We start from the raw sequence: 10,206 nt of genomic DNA on the forward strand, positions 1-10,206 counted from the left end.
CAGAGCAACTTACAGTAGTGAGTGCATACATTCCATACATTCTTTCCCATACTGGTCCCCCTTCGGATTCGAACCCACAACCCTGGTGTTGCAAACACCATGCTCTACCAACTGAGCCACACGGGACGAAAAGACCAAAAGGTCTTACTCACGTCAGCAGCGGAAAGCATGATCACACAGTTGCCCGGAACATGCATCTCATGCATGTTTCAGTCTTACTTGTCTCAAAGCAAGCATAGGAGTTATTTAGCTCGCCTGGTAGGCTCGTGTCACTGGGCAGCTCTCGGCTGTGCTTCCCTTTGTAGTCTGTAATAGTTTGCAAGCCCTGACACATCCAATGTGCGTTAGAGCCGGTGTAGTACGATTCGATCTTAGTCCTGTATTGACGCTTTGCCTGTTTGATGGTTAGTCGGAGGGCATAGCGGGATTTCTTATAAGCTTCTGTGTTAGAGTCCCGCTTCTTCAAAGTGGCAGCTCTACCCTTTAGTTCAGTGCGAATGTTGCCTGTAATCCATAGCTTCTGGTTGGGGAAGGTACGTAGTGTCACTGTGGGGACGACGTCATCGATGCACTTATTGATGAAGCCAGTGACTGATGTGGTGTACTCCTCAATGCCATCGGAGGAATCCCAGAACATATTCCAGTCTGTGCTAGCAAAACAGTCCTGTAGTTTAGTCTCTGCTTCATCTGACCACTTTTTTATAGACCGAGTCACTGGTGCTTCTGTTTGCTTATTGCAGTATACAGCTCTTTGAGTGTGGTTTTAGTGCCAGCATCGGTCTGTATGTAGACAGCTACGAAAAATACAGATGAAAACTCTCTAGGTAGATAGTGTGGTCTACAGCTTATCATGAGATACTCTACATCAGGTGAGCAAAACCTCGAGACTTCCTTAGATATCGTTCACCAGCTGTTGTTTACAAATATGCATAGGACCCTGCCCTGTGTGTCACATTGGTATGAATGATACGGGGGACAGCCGCAGGATGCATAATAGGGTTTTTATTTATACCCAAATTACAGCGTGCACAGGGAGGAAGACCAAACAAACACTATACAAAACACAGGGTAGAAACCCAAACAAAAGAGCGAGGAGTACCTCAAATAAATAACACAAGCTCACAATGATTAACACACAGGACGAGACCCGTAATCATCTGTGCAATCCACAAGCGGCACGAAAGCCAAAACACGCAGCACAGGTACTCACACGACCAACGGACATAGTAACAATAGTGGACAGCCTAATGGAAACCAAAGGGCACACTTATACAAGTAATAATCAGTGGGAATAGGGGACAGGTGTGCGTAATGAAAGCTCTGGAGTGATAAAACCAGTAAAACCAATAAAACGGCAGCCATCCCCTCTTGAACCATCAGACACCAGCATACACACACACACGATAACAAATGCACTATAAACACATGTACACATGGATTTTGTACTGTACTGTAGATATGTGGTAGTGGTGGAGTTGGGCACACAATGTGTTGTGTTTATTGTAATGTTTTAAAAATGCATAAACTGCCTTAATTTTGCTGGTCCCCAGGAAGAGTGTCAGCAGCTAATGGAGATCCATAATAAATACAAATTCAAATGTGTGGTTTATCTTCTGAAAATGTACAGTATTTCTAGAAACAATTAATTTTAGTTACACTATTTTAGTAGGGGGATACATATTTATTTTTTACAAAGATAAGATTAACAGGTAAAACAGTTGTTGGTATGTATCTTGCTTTATTATAAGTGTTATGCCTATGTTCCTCTTCATTAGAATAGCTGGGGATCAGAACTCAACTGAGGAAGAGAGAAAGTACTTGGCAATGTCGCCTTAGTGCAAAGATCAAATTGGACTGAATATAACCCTGGGAGCTATGGCTAATTATTCATTCATTTTTAAGTAAGAAAACGTAAATTGTAGTGAATGCAAACATAAAACGTATTGTGCTCCTCCCAGTAGTGTAGCTCTTCGGCAAAGCTCCAGGCACAGGCCAGGTCTTTGCAAGTCTTGACCGTGTGGACTGCACATGGACCTGGCAACTGCTGAAACAGGAGCTCAGCTGTATCCACTACGGTGAGATTCTTCTGACCTATATTGGATATTATATTGGATATTATATTGGATTCAACCTGGCACATAAGTCTTATATTGCGCGTCGACTTTTCTCCTCATAGTTAAGAGCGATCTCAAACACTGACTCTCCAGAAAAGTTGTCTCACGTCACGGCACTGCAGAGGTTAATTAGGTTTTTGTCACAACTGTTCTGACAAAATGCTCCATGAAAAGCTTTTTCTTCACCTCTTCATGAAAAGCTTCTTCTTCACCTCACAAAACTTGGGTTTGGCATTGAGGATGTCCATGTACTTGCGGAACTGGTTGGAGATGTTCTCCTCTACAGAAAATTAGGCAGCGTCCACTCCGCTCTACTTGATCTCCTCGTTAATCCACTGCATCTCCTCTGAAACCAACTCCAGGCGTTCACAAACCTTCTGGAACTGCTCCTTCATGAATGCAGCTTCCTTGCTCTCCACATTGTCCAGGGGCAATTTCATTACGGGAGCAGCGATGGCGAAACAAGGAAGAGGTCACCTGCGATACTAGCCACCACCTCAGCTCCCTGTTCAAACACTTCCATTACAGTCTCTATCACGTTCTTCTTCTTCTGCTACGATCTTCTATAGCTGGCCGAGCATTTTTGCTGGTATTGTTATTATTCAGTGCATAACACATACCAGTATTACATCTGAGAAAAGACCATAAGGTCATGGTCAAGAGAATGTTTAATTTACATTGGACATAATAAAGTCTATGGTCTATAGAATTACTTTTGACTAAATGGACACCTTTCTACTGACACTTAACTAAAGTATTATTGAAGATCCATTTAAAATATAGACAACCAATCATCCCCCAGTTCAAGACCATAGTTAAAATGGAGGAAAGGTTCAACAGCAATACCAAAGTCTCTGAACTTATGTAGAGCTGTTCTGGTCTTGTTGGACTGTGGCCTGCTTCCTTGCTCAAACTCTCAACTAGAGTGAATCCCTGCTGGCATCACAGTGAGAACTGATAAGAGTAAATTTCAGTACACTAGCAAAGCCTACTGGGATTACAGCTGGGTACACCCAGTGAGCAATAAGGCAACTATGCAAAGACAATCCACCAGTGAGGAAAGACACGTATAGGTAGGTACTCTATGGAGTTTCAAATATGTAGTTCAATGCAGTGTTTTAATGGTTTTATGTTATAGAAATGTTTTAAGTATTCACAGTTTGTTGTCTGCATTATACACTCAATTCAAGTGTGTTGTATATCACATCATCAAAGTGCCAAATGATGAAAAAACAACCAACCAATAAAGATCTGAAGTACAGTATGAAGTATAAACAGCAAGCAGGAAGCCAATTAGCAACTTCAAACACTATGATGTACTAGAGTAGACTGTGACTGAAGGGGTGGTGCTAAGTGCATTGTAACAGTGTCCATTTAAGGAAATTGCGTAGAGTATCTAGAATTGGAATAACATAATACAAGCAGGGATTAAGACTAGTTTCAGCCTGGAGGCCATTTTAGATGTAATACTATCATTATATGTCACAGAGGAAGTTACAGAACATTTACTACACAGTATATTATGTATTATACAGTAGAATGCATATACCTCTGCTGCAATAAATCAAGGCAAATTGTATTGACTAATCAGCAAGATTATTGAAATCATTTAAAAACACCCATTTGACAACTGGCGTGAAATTATTTCAGGTCAAAGTACAATGTTATGAGCTCACACCTTATTAATAAAAACCTAATCCATTCTCCTTTGGCCCTTCAACTACAACCACCATCGCCACCACGGTCGCTTGTCAGCCAGTCCAGTCAATTCCAAGTAGGGTGTTGGCGTGATAAACTGTCTGTACGAGATTAAACTTGCCAAGCTGAAGGGCATTTTCCACAGAAACATCTGGAAAAACAGCAACAAGACAATGGAAACTATTCTGTCAGCGTCTTAGTCAGCCTTTCTCTGCTGCTGAGGTCTGCCCCAAATGGGTTTACACCGCAGAAGATTAGGTAAAATGTCACCCTCATATCTCAACCTGATCTATCACCTACTTTTACAGCTGTCAAGGGAGGCACAGTCTTTAAGACCATAGAGAACAGCGACTACTGAGTGAGATGTCCAAGAAAATCCAAGAACTCTAGAACAGTCTGAATAAAGCCACCATAAGAGATTTTCACTCTGTATTTGTATTTGTATTTATTATGGATCCTCATTAACTGCTGCCAAGGCAAGAATTAAGGCAGTTATACCATTTTAAAACATAATACATTCACAAAATATTTCACAACACATAAAGTGTGTGCACACAGGCCACTACTCTACAACCACATACAGTTGAAGTCGGAAGTTTACATTCACCTTAGCCAAATACATTTAAACTCAGTTTTTCACAATTCCTGACATTTAATCCTAGTACAAATTCCCTGTCTTAGGTCAGTTAGGATCACCACTTAATTGTAAGAATGTGAAATGTCAGAACAATAGTAGAGAGAATGATTTAGTTCAGCTTTTATTGCTTTCATCACATTCCCAGTGGGTCAGAAGTGTTCATACACTCAATTAGTATTTGGTAGCATTGCCTTTAAATTGTTTAACTTGGGTCAAATGTTTCAGGTAGCCTTCCACAAGCTTCCCACAATAAGTTGGGTGAATTTTGGCCCATTCCTCCTGACAGAGCTGGTGTATCTGAGTCAGGTTTGTAGTCCTAATTGCTCGCAATCGCTTTTTCAGTTCTGCCCACACATTTTCTATAGGATTGAGGTCAGGGCTTTGTGACGGCCACTCCAATACCTTGACTTTGATGTCCTTAAACCATTTTGCCACAACTTTGGAAGTATGCTTGGGGTCATTGTCCATTTGGAAGATCCATTTGCGATCAAGCTTTAACTTCCTGACTGATGTCTTGAGATGTTGCTTCAATATATCCACTTATTTTTACACACCATCCACTTATCTATTTTGTGAAGCGCACCAGTCCCTCCTGCAGCAAAGCACCTCCACAACATGATGCTGCCACCCCCGTGCTTCATGGTTGGGATGGTGATCTTTGGCTGGCAAGCCTCCCCCTTTTTCATCCAAACATAACGATGATCATTATGGCCAAACAGTTCCATTTTTGTTTCATCAGACCAGAGGATATTTCTCCAAAAAGTACGATCTTTGTCCCCATGTGCAGTTGCAAACCGTAGTCGGGCTTTTTTATGGCAGTTTTGGAGCAGTGGCTTCTTCCTTGTTGAGAGGCCTTTCAGGTTATGTCGATATAGGACTCGTTTTACTGTGGATATAGATACTTTTGTTTCCTCCAGCATCTTCACAAGGTCCTTTGCTGTTGTTCTGAGATTGATTTGCACTTTTCGCATCAAAGAACATTCATCTCTAGGAGACAGAACGCGTCTCCTTCCTGAGTGGTATGACGGCTGTGTGGTCCCATGGTGTTTATACTTGCGTACTATTGTTTGTACAGATGAACGTGGTACCTTCAGGCGTTTGGAAATTGTTCCCAAGGATGAACCAGACTTGTGGAGGTCTACAATTTGTTTTCTGAGGTCTTGGCTGATTTATTTTAATTTTACCATGATGTCAAGCAAAGAAGCACTGAGTTTGAAGGTAGGCCTTGAAATACACTGCTCAAAAAAATAAAGGGAACACTAAAATAACACATCCTCGATCTGAATGAATGAAATAATCTTATTAAATACTTTTTTCTTTACATAGTTGAATGTGCTGACAACAAAATCACACAAAAATAATCAATGGAAATCCAATTTATCAACCCAAGGAGGTCTGGACTTGGAGTCACACTCAAAATTAAAGTGGAAAACCACACTACAGGCTGATCCAACTTTGATGTAATGTCCTTAAAACAAGTCAAAATGAGGCTCAGTAGTGTGTGTGGCCTCCACGTGCCTGTATGACCTCCCTACAACGCCTGGGCATGCTCCTGATGAGGTGGCGGATGGTCTCGATGGTCTGTGGTGCAACGTGGCGTTGGTGGATGGAGCGAGACATGATGTCCCAGATGTGCTTAATTGGATTCAGGTCTGGGGAACAGGTGGGCCAGTCCATAGCATCAATGCCTTCCTCTTGCAGGAACTGCTGACACACTTCAGCCACATGAGGTCGAGCATTGTCTTGCATTAAGAGGAACCCAGGGTCAACCGCACCAGCATATGGTCTCACAAGGGGTCTGAGGATCTCATCTCGGTACCTAATGGCAGTCAGGCTACCTCTGGCGAGCGCATGGAGGGCTGTGCGGCCCCCCCAAAGAAATGCCACCCCACACCATGACTGACCCACCGCCAAACCGGTCATGCTGGAGGATGTTGCAGGCAGCAGAACGTTCTCCACGGCGTCTCTAGACTCTGTCACGTCTGTCACATGTGCTCAGTGTGAACCTGCTTTCATCTGTGAAGAGCACAGGGCACCAGTGGCGAATTTGCCAATCTTGGTGTTCTCTGGCAAATGCCAAACGTCCTGCACGGTGTTGGGCTGTAAGCACAACCCCCACCTGTGGATGTCGGGCCCTCATACCACCCTCATGGAGTTTGTTTCTGACGATTTGAGCAGACACATGCACATTTGTGGCCTGCTGGAGGTCATTTTGCAGGGCTCTGGCAGTGCTCCTCCTGCTCCTCCTTGCACAAAGGCGGAGGTAGCGGTCCTGCTGCTGGGTTGTTGCCCTCCTACGGCCTCCTCCATGTCTCCTGATGTACTGGCCTGTCTCCTGGTAGCGCCTCCATGCTCTGGACACTACGCTGACAGACACAGCAAACCTTCTTGCCACAGCTCGCATTGATGTGCCATCCTGGATGAGCTGCACTACCTGAGCCACTTGTGTGGGTTGTAGACTCCGTCTCATACTACCACTAGAGTGAAAGCACCGCCAGCATTCAAAAGTGACCAAAACATCAGCCAGGAAGCATAGGAACTGAGAAGTGGTCTGTGGTCACCACCTGCAGAACTACTCCTTTATTGGGGGTGTCTTGCTAATTGCCTATAATTTCCACCTGTTGTCTATTCCATTTGCACAACAGCACGTGACATTTATTGTCAATCAGTGTTGCTTCCTAAGTGGACAGTTTTATTTCACAGAAGTGTGATTGACTTGGAGTTGCATTGTGTTGTTTAAGTGTTCCATTTATTTTTTTGAGCAGTGTACATCGACAGGTACACCTCCAATTGACTCAAATTATGTCAATTAGCCTATCAGAAGCTTATAAACCCATGACATCATTTTCTGAAATTTTCCAAGCTGTTTAAAGGCACAGTCAACTTAGTGTATGTAAACTTCTGACCCACTGGAATTGTGATACAGTGAAGTGAAATAATCTGTCTGTAAACAATTGTTTAAAAAAATGACTTGTGTCATGCACAAAGTAGATGTCCTAACCATCTTGCCAAAACTATAGTGTGTTAACAAGAAATTTGTGGACTGGTTGAAAAACGAGTTTTAATGACTCCAATCTCCAGACGTGACGCTTGGCATTCGGGCCAAAGAGTTCAATCTTGGTTTCATCAGACCAGTGAATCTTGTTTCTCATGTTTTGAGTCCATTAGGTGCCTTTTGGCAAACTCCAAGCAGGATTTCATGTGCTATTCATTGAGGAGTAGCTACCGTCTGGCTACTCTACCATAAAGGCCTGATTGGTGGAGTGCTGCAGAGATGGTTGTCCTTCTGGAACGTTCTCCCATCTCCACAGAGGAACTCTAGAGCTCTGTTAGAGTGAACATCGGGTTATTGGTCACCTCTGACCAAGGACCTTCTCCCCTGATTGCTCAGTTTGGCCAGGCGGCCAGCTCTAGGAAGAGTCTTGGTGGTTCCAAACTTCTTCCATTGAAGAATGATGGAGGCCACTGTGTTCTTGGGGACCTTCAATGCTGCATAAATGTTTTGGTACCCTTCCCCAGATTTCACACAATCCTGTCTCGGAGCTCTATGGACAATTCCTTCGACCTCATGGCTTGGTTTTTACTCTGACATGCACTGTCAACTGTGGGACCTTACATAGACAGGTGGGTTCTTTCCAAATCATGTCCAATCAATTGGATTTACCACAAGTGGACTCCATTCAAGTTGTAGAAACATGTCAAGAATGGTCAATCGAAACAGGATGCAAGAGCTCAATTTCGAGTCTTGTAGCAAAGGGTCTGAATACTACTGTATATAAGGTATTTATGTTTATTTTTATTTTTAATACATTTGCAAAAAATTCTAAAACCTATTTTTGCTTTGTCATTATGGGGTATTGTGTGTCGATTGATGAGGATATTTATTTATTGAATCCATTTTAGAACAAGGCTGTAACGTAACAAAATGTGGAAAAAGTCAAGGGGTCTTAATACTTTTTGAATGCACTGTCTCATCAATATTTAGGCCTGTATAGCATTTGCGATGTCATCAACACCTATTTTGTCAATTCAACCAAGGGTTTAACAAAAAAAATTCAATAAGCTACATACTGTATATTACCCAAATGTCCACATTAAAAATTATTTGGTGTGCCGAGTGGGACTTGTACACATTTTTTTTTAATGAGAATGTTTAAATTATATGTTGAAGTTGAAATTGTTGAAGTTGAAGTGTACCACTCTGTCTTCAGCTACAAGGATAGCTTCTCTGTCCTGTAGATGTGTCCAGGTCACAGAGAAAACATGTAATATGATGACAGATGACTTAAATGTAGGCGATTCAACACCACTCGGTTGATTTGAGGCAGTTGAGGGAGATGGAACAGAATGAAATGACGTCCTCTGCTGGATGAGGGAGGTCCCACAGGAAATGAAATTAAAGTGACCAAAAACATGGACCACTCCTTCTTGTGGATAATTCACTGCACTACACTTGAGCAATTGTTGTTGAAGAAACTGTACTCACAGTGAAACAGAGCAAGTGGATTTTGAACACATCAACCAGGCTGAGTACGTCAATGTTACTGACCAGCGCCTTGTAAAAATTAGACAGCACACAGACAGGGACGAGCACCTCCAGGTCTGTGATTTCGATGGCCTGGCCCGACTGCAAGGAATAAACAGCTCTAGCCACCAGAGAATATTTGCCAGTCAAAGAGGAGCCCGGTGTTCAAAATTTAGAAATATTCAAGGGTCAGAGAGTCGTTATTCCCCGTTCCCTGCGCCCTGAGATGTTGGCACGTATCCACTCAAGTCACATTGGAGGTGAGGCCTGTTACAGACAAGCAGGTGACACACTGTATTGACCAGGAATGCAGAGTGAAATTAAAGACTATGTAAATAGTGTGCAGAAAGTTGCACCACGCTCTTACTTGGTCAAATTGAATGTATTACTGTACCGTCATAACATCACCTACTCAGAACACTGATGGTCATAGGGGTCGCGTGACAAAGGACGGAACCCCAGCAAGTCACATGGGGCCTGAGGCACTGGTCAAAGAGCCAGGGTATCACAGGACGCCAGCTCCCTCGTCCATCAATAGTCCCCTCAGACAGTCAGGTGACACACCTGTGCGTGATCCCTCAGTCCTCACAGAAAAGCCCCCTGTCTTTTCACGCTGCAGGCAGCTGTCCCAGCCACCTAAAATACTTAATCTGTAGGTTTCCTATTATGCATTGCTGACAGAGGTTTGAAAAAAGAAAGAAATGGTCAAAGTGAAGAGACTATCAAAATGTGTTGTTTATTTTTTCTATCTGAAAAAAACCTAAACTGTTCATGTTGGATATTATTACTAGGTTTGCTTTGTTAGTGTATTGACATCTCCTGTCCTATTTTATAAAAGGGAAGATGTTATGGGTGTAAGATGGCAGGTTAATGCCATCTATTGGTAAATGTTAATTGCTGCAACACCAGTGTTTTTACCAGTGTGCTTGATATACCCGGATGTATTACAATGTGCTGAACAAGACTGGTTACTCGCATCAATGACTCCTTCTCGTCATTTAACCAAGAAAACACCAAAATAACAAAAGAAGAACTCACGATCAACAAAACAGTCTTGTCACGCTCACACACGCAAAACAAGAAACAATCTCCCACAAACACTAAACCAAACAATTACCCATATATAGGACTCTCAATCAGAGGCAACAAGAAAGCACCTGCCTCCAATTGAGAGTCCAACCCCCCATTAACCTACACATAGAAATACACCAACCCAGATAGAACATAGAAGT

The 10,206-nt window shown here is 42.7% G+C and overlaps 1 pseudogene; it reads right to left on the reverse strand.

Annotated features, from left to right (window-relative positions):
- Nucleotides 1–2,115: 2,115 nt before the first annotated feature.
- On the reverse strand, nucleotides 2,116–9,374 carry LOC145864094 (protein rapunzel-like; annotated as a pseudogene).
- Between the last annotated feature and the right edge of the window lie 832 nt (nucleotides 9,375–10,206).

Source organism: Salmo salar, chromosome 02 (genome assembly GCF_965601325.2).
Source record: "Salmo salar chromosome 02, fSalSal1, whole genome shotgun sequence".
NCBI classification, from domain to species: Eukaryota; Metazoa; Chordata; class Actinopteri; order Salmoniformes; family Salmonidae; genus Salmo; species Salmo salar.